The sequence below is a fragment of the Halyomorpha halys genome, unplaced genomic scaffold, assembly GCF_000696795.3.
Source record: "Halyomorpha halys isolate HHAL.00 unplaced genomic scaffold, Hhal_1.1 Scaffold128.1, whole genome shotgun sequence".
Classification (NCBI taxonomy): Eukaryota; Metazoa; Arthropoda; class Insecta; order Hemiptera; family Pentatomidae; genus Halyomorpha; species Halyomorpha halys.
In genome coordinates, this window is record NW_027110898.1 from 1,460,767 (window position 1) to 1,468,009 (window position 7,243).

At 30.1% G+C, this 7,243-nt stretch overlaps 1 protein-coding gene across 1 annotated transcript in view; it reads right to left on the reverse strand.

Moving 5' to 3' along the window:
• LOC106678186 (uncharacterized) overlaps window positions 1-7,243 on the reverse strand; it is a gene marked incomplete in the record, with an annotated part of 88,055 nt that overhangs the window by 4,560 nt on the left and 76,252 nt on the right.

Below are 7,243 nucleotides of genomic sequence, written 5' to 3' on the forward strand. Positions count from 1 at the left end.
AAATAAAATAAACCTAGATTAAATTTACATTCCGACATGATTTTTAAAGCAAAATTAATTTTAAGGGAAAAAAAAATCCATATTTATTTTGTGCCTCATATTCTCATATATAATAGTATATGGCATATTAATTTCAATATATTAGAATCTTTCATATTAATATCCTAGTAATTTTTTTTTTTTTTAAAAAAACAGCAAGGCAGCTAAACGGGGGATAGGAAGGAAAAAAACTATTTCGAAGTTGAAAAATGATATTAATGTTAAATGTCAAATATGAATATATGAATATTAAAATATCTGAAGTTGTGTAGTATAACATTTAAGATTTTAATTAATAAAAGAATATGTAACATGGATAATTTAATGATTAATGAAACTACAGATAAGTTAAAAAAAAAAATGTATTTTGTATAAGTAAGTTTTTGTATCCAAAAAACCTCTATTTCACCCTCAAATATTTTGTTAAAATTTACTTTTGATGATCATATAAAATAGAGAAGTTTAAATGCTTTATTAATAATGTATTTTATCAATATTTATTGTAATTATTTTATCAATACTTAATTAATATTAAGTTTTAATTAATTGTTGATTTAAAAATATTTTTTCTATTTCTTGAGACAGGTAATTATTTATTAAATAAATCAAAAATTGTATCCTTGTATAGTCTCAACACTTTTTATTTCATTAACAGTCCCACATTTCGGTCTTTTCAGTCACCTCTTGTCAGCCAATCTTCAATACAAATTCTCACCTCACATTAAAATTTAAAATTTGTTTTGCAGGCTATTCTGCCCAGGTCATTAATTATAAGTTAAAATCCTATTTTTTTAATTAAAAATTCATAAATATTTAAAACTTCTAATTTTCAAATTATCCACAATATCACTACCATATGTATTTTAAATTTTAATGTGAGGTGAGAATTGTCCTTGAGGATGGCCGAAATGGCCGAAACGTTGGACTGTTGATGAAATAAAAAGTGTTGAGACTATACAAGGATACAATTTTTGATTTATTTAATTAATTATTGATATTCAAATTTTTTTTTTATTTTGGTTGGTGAATACTGTGCTGTGTGACCACTTATTTTAATTACCATCCATTTCGCTACGGATAACTTCTAATATAGCTCCAGTCTAAGAAACCAATTGCATTACGAACGAAAAAATCAATACCAGAGTTGTAGGAATTATGACCCGACTTCCAGGTTGAACAGAGGTAGCGACGACTCCCGTGTCCAAGTTATTGACGTCAGTCAATCATACGCCCCGCGGTGCCGATACAGCTGCCAAGAACAGAGATCGGGCATTCAATTTTCCCCGTTTTTCAATTCATTTTTCCGTTGCCGGCTCTTGCATAACAGTTGGAATGATCGACCAGTGGTACAAAAGGTGGCGATTGAAAAACTTCCTCACACCTCCTTTATGTAGTGGGGTGAAAGTGATCCTGGCTCTGGTTTTTTATATCTCATTACCTCCGTGCACGCGAGCTGGATGTCGCCTATCATCGAAAGGTCGTATAATCAGGGAGATATCCACAGCAAAGAGCTGTCAGTCTGCAATGATGGAGTACCCTTCGAAGAATAGTTGACAGTCTGGGATAAATGTCATCGCTGATATAAATGTCATGATTCCGTTTTGAAGAGAGTTATTTTTTACCAACACTATCCAGTCTGATTTAATATAAAGTGAAAAATTGACTCGTCATCAAGAAATTTCACAGTTTGTTAGAGTCTATAAAATTAAACCTAGAAAAGTTATTTTAAAGATTAAATAATTTTTTTATCACTGATGTACCAAACTTAATTTTTAATTTATATCAATAAATGCATAATTTTATTCAATAAAATGTTGAATTAATAATTTAATACTGTCTAGTGACACTTTTTCTACTTAAAATGGAACTACAAGGAAACTGAGACATGCTCGCAAATGTGTTATTAATTAGTTAACATTCATGCAGATATATTAGTTATTATTTTTTTTAGGTCTTGTACTTTACTTTATTTTTATATATTATTGACTAGTCTATAAGTCTATTATGTGATGATAAGAGACATCAAAAATTGTAAGGGATCCTAATAAGGACCATTTCGTCCTTTGAACAAGATCTTCGGCACTAGGAATATGATTGGTTAATGTTGTTTACAACATTTAAGTGAATTAAATTGTTATTAAATAAACAATAAACAAAGGTGGGTTGGGGTAGAAAGGGATGAAGAATATAATTAGTTAATATAATTTGGATATAATCCAAGAGGCAGCAGAGCCCCGTTATTTTGGTCTTATTTCTACCTAATTTTTGTTTTGAAAACTGATTTTTATAAATTTATCCTTAAACACGTCGAAATAAATCGGGTGGTGGGAGATACATTCAAATTAAAACCCATTAAAGGCACCACACCCAATTCACATTTCGAATTGACTACGTTTGAACCCAACCTGGAGTAAAGGAGCAGTAGAGGTACGAAAACCGCGAAAAAAATGGAATAAAGTGTTTAAACACCCGAATAAAAAATGGGGACTGTTTCAAAGCGATAAAAAAAAATATTTTTTCATTCAGAGCTCTATATCTTAAAAAGTAGGAACAACACAACAAAACCTAAGAGAACGAGTAAATTGTCATTTAAAGAAGAGTAAATTTGCTAAAATATGAGCCCTAATAGAGTTATTTACGATGAATATTTTTCGAGATATAGCTTTTTAAAAAGCAACATTTCATAAAAATGTTGTATGGGACGTACTGAAAGATCAATAGTTAGTGAATTTATTTTGAAAAATTTATATCTCAAAAACCATTTGACGTACAGATGTCAATTAGCACTTTAATGAGCTATAAAGTAGTTTATGATGTTTATCTTCGTAGGAGTAATAGTTTACATGAAATTTGCTAAAATAAATTGATTTATAATTGTTCGGACAAATTTTCCTTTGCCATATTCATATTCATATGTGAATAACATAAAAACTACTACCTCTTCGAAGATAAGTGTCATAAACTACTTTATAGTAAGTTAAATTTCTTTTATATTGAGTGTTGGCAGACATATGTGCGTCTTATGGATCTAGAGATATATTTTTTCAAAAATCCAAAATTTTATACGAACAACTAGAAATTAATATTTTGTGAGTTTATTTTGTCAAATATCATAAAAACTACTAGTCCTACAAAGATAAACATTATTAACTATTTTGTAGTAAATTTAACTTGCTTTAATTTGAGCGCTGGCAGACATCTGTACGTCCAATGGTTTCTGAAATGAAGTTTTTCATAAATCAAACTTATTGTACGAACAACTATAAATCAATTTATTTTAGCAAATATCATGAAAACTACTATTCCTACGAAGGTAGAAGTCATAAACTTCTGTATAGACCATTAAACTAGCTTTAATTTGAGTACTTATAGACATTTGTACGTCACATAGTTCCTGAGATATAGGATTCTCAAAATAAATTAACTAACTTCTAATCTTTCAGTAGATTTTTAAGAAATTTTGCTTTTTAAAAAGCTATATCTCGAGAACGATTGGACGTAAATAGCTCTTTTAGGAACAATATTTTAGAAAATTTATTCTTCTTTAATGTTCTCTTAGATTTTCTAATGTTGTTGGTAGTTTTTAAGATATAGACCTCCGATTGAAAAATTAGTGTTTTTTTTAAGGTTTTGAAACAGTCGCCATTTTTTATTTCCTCTACCTATACTTGGCAGACTCATCAATTTTGACTAGTAATTATACCTAGTTTTCATTAAAGTAATCAAAAATTGGGGTGAGATAACTGCCTTTTTTTCTTCCCGGCTCTTGTACTATTAGAAAATAACCCTATGTGCCAAATTTCAGCTCATTAGATTCAAAGGGATCGCTGGAGACAGCTAAATGGGACAGGATGGATTATGTATAACTGACACCTCCGAAACCTCCAAAACCGTGTTCTAGGGCGTAAAAAACGATAAGTGTTTTCATACCATATCCAATGGCATTGGATTCAGTGGAAAACTCAATTATTTTCGGTGAAAATAAAACGAAAATAGTAAATCCTGTAGGATGTAACCTAGGTATTAAGGTGCGTTTACTCCTAATTGTTACCAATAACAATATAATTGGAAAAAATTTAATTTTATTTTTGTGATTAACATTTTGGTGTCTATCGTTTACACCGGCCAACAACGAAACATTATTAACATTGCTATTTTAAAAAAATAATAAAAAAGTTATTATTAACGTTTTGATTATTATAGATTACACAGGTCATGAATGGATTGTCATTAACTTACATTTTCAATGAATCAGTGTTAAAAACCAAATATTATTAACCCTCCTTAATTTCGTTAAAAATAGCAATGCTAATAACATTTCGCTACAAACCGTCTTGAATAGTAGGCATCTAAATGTTTATTTCACGTGTTATTATCCTATCTTTAGAGGCAGTAGGAGTATTTATTATGTTGTGTTGAATGCTAATAGTTTTAACATACTAAATGTTATAAGTATATTTATACTTCTATGCATTTAACATATAATATGGACTTCAAATCAGGCTGCTTACAATCTTCCTCTTAAAAAGTTAGCATGTTACAACTTTTTACATTTAACTCGACATCATGAATTACTCTATTGTTACATCGTTTTAACATGCTAAAAGAAGGAAATATTTCTCCATTAAACACACTATAATATGTCAAACTGAAGATCATGAATACTCCCAGTGCTGATAGAAATAACTTAAATATTTTAAAATTATCGCTAATTTTTTTTTTGCAAACCTCCTAATTTATTTATTTTACAAAAACACACAAATGTATACATTTTAATTAACCTAAAATTATATAAACACATATATACAGTTTATCTTGTTTTGCCGGATGGCATTGTAAGATGAAGAAAACGTCCACTAAAGGCGGTTTGTACATTAGTGGCATGATAGCCGGGGCTCACAAAGAATGGTGAGGGACCATTCTGGCTGGTAAAGATCGCTAAAACACAAAATAACGTTTTAAATAGTAAATTTGAAGGAGTATAATTCAGAGAGTAAGCTGCCAGGAAAAGTGAAGCCAAAAAACCGGAACTCTTAAGCGGGCTTCCTCCAAGAACATTCTAACTATAAAATTTAATAAAATGATTTTTCAGCACATAAATCTTTAATTTGACTGGTGCTAGTAATGAATGAGCCATTAATATGTAAAGAAAGCAACTATAATCCAAAACTGAAAATATCTTAGTTTTGTCAAGGTTTTTTTTTAATATTGAAAGGTTGGAAAAATGTTAGAAATTTTTTAGATGAAGCTCTTCTAATAATGATAATAAAAATTAAATTGGTACATTTTCTTTTTTTTTTTTTTTTTAAGTCTTTGAATGAGCTAAATTACCAAGGTCCCTTAGTTTGGTTAAAACGCGTTTCTCATTCAGGGCTTTGCCCGTCAACCTGCCTGGTTTTTTGCTAAGTCAAGGGATAACGGTTATGGTTTATTTAGGCTCATACACTTTTTTATTTTGAGGTCCAATACCCTTATTCTAGAAATGTGTGCAAAATATTTAATAGGGGTATCTAATTCCGTTTTGCAGACAGACAGAAATCGTTTTGGTGTACCAGATTTCAGTTTCCAGCTAATGATGCAGACACATACTCTAGAGTTTTTGAGTTCGAATTTCTTAAGTCAAAGCAATGCCTTAAGCAGTTCTAGTGATTAAAACTGTTACATATTTACGTTTTTTAAGGCATTGTTATATTTAGAAAGTGTTGTAGATTTTTAGAATAAATTAGAAAAAACGAAGGTTTTAAATCAAGTAATCTAAAACTTCATAGCTTAAAAAAACGACATAACATATTTTAGGTTTTGTTATGAGAAAGTGATAGTAAAACTATTTGGATTCTACGCAACTTAAAACGTATTTTTTTTAAGATGGTTTTTAATTTTCTAGACAAAGTTTCAGACAAAACAGCTTTTTCAATTGACATTATTTATAATGAATTAATGATATCAATTCTTCGAAGAGCTGAATGTGGCTAATCTTAAAAAACGCCGATTGCTTTGTCATGAAACCTATTCTTTATCATATTTCCTTAAGGGTTAATATTATATATTCACAAGCGGCTGTGGAACAAAATATGAGGAATAATGAAATATATGTAATTAGAAGTTCCGTATAATCGTTTACATAAGCCATATTTTTTTAAAGTTTAATTATTGCCGGGATCCACCCAGCCTCATGAAGTGGGTACCCTTAATTGGGTAAACATCTAGTGGACGAGCGTGATTTTAATCAAATCACCTCCTTGCATAACCGTTGGTCCAGTAACAGTACTTCCTTACAAAGTATTGCACCCATGACCCTTCATGGGTTGTAACGGTACAGATTTATTTAATTAATTATTGCCAGTATATGACCAATGTGATGATTTGGTTCGTTTGGTTTAAATCGTCCATATTTGTTCCATCACATGGTAAAAAAAAGGTTATTCCGTACCTGTTGATGGAGTCAGTATTCTTATTGGGGTTAAGCATTTGCTCAAGGATTCCTTCTTCACTGCCATCAACGATTAACCACTAACCACTAGAACATCACGTTGCGGCGAGTTCTGCAAGAGTGAAAGTCACTGACCCTCTTACCCATATCGATGTTACTAACTTGCCCTATAGGCGTCCCATTGTACGGTCTTATTGAACTATGGTGTTCTAATAGCACTCTTTAAAGGTTAAGATTAGTTTAATACTGGTGAGATCCAAGGACGTATCCAGGATCGAAACGAGGGGAGGGCAAGCCATCCTGGGTTCTGACATTTCAGCATGGAAAAGATAAATGAAACCAAAATTTTAAGAAAATTATAAATAATTATAGCAATGCTTTATTAGTTATAACAATTGTTTGCTTGAAAAAAAAAATTATCACTTCTGGGGTGGGAGCAGTGGTTTAATCAATAATTAAAGGCAACGAGTAACAGCTAAAGTATTTAAGAAATGCTTCCTCAATGGATTAGACAATATGTATTTACTCGAATATATCTTGACTAGAGTTAGCTCAACTAAAAATTAACTCTCCCTTTTCTTTTAACATAGTTATTGTTTTTAAATTAATGATTTATTTTCTTTTATTTATTATTGTTTTTAATATTTATTTATTGCTATTTACAACTGTACATTATAATACATTTAGTAAATGTGATCTAAGTTAAATTGGAGTGTTACAGGCGTGTAGAGAAACTACCCATTGGTAGCACTCTAATGACATTTTACATTAGAT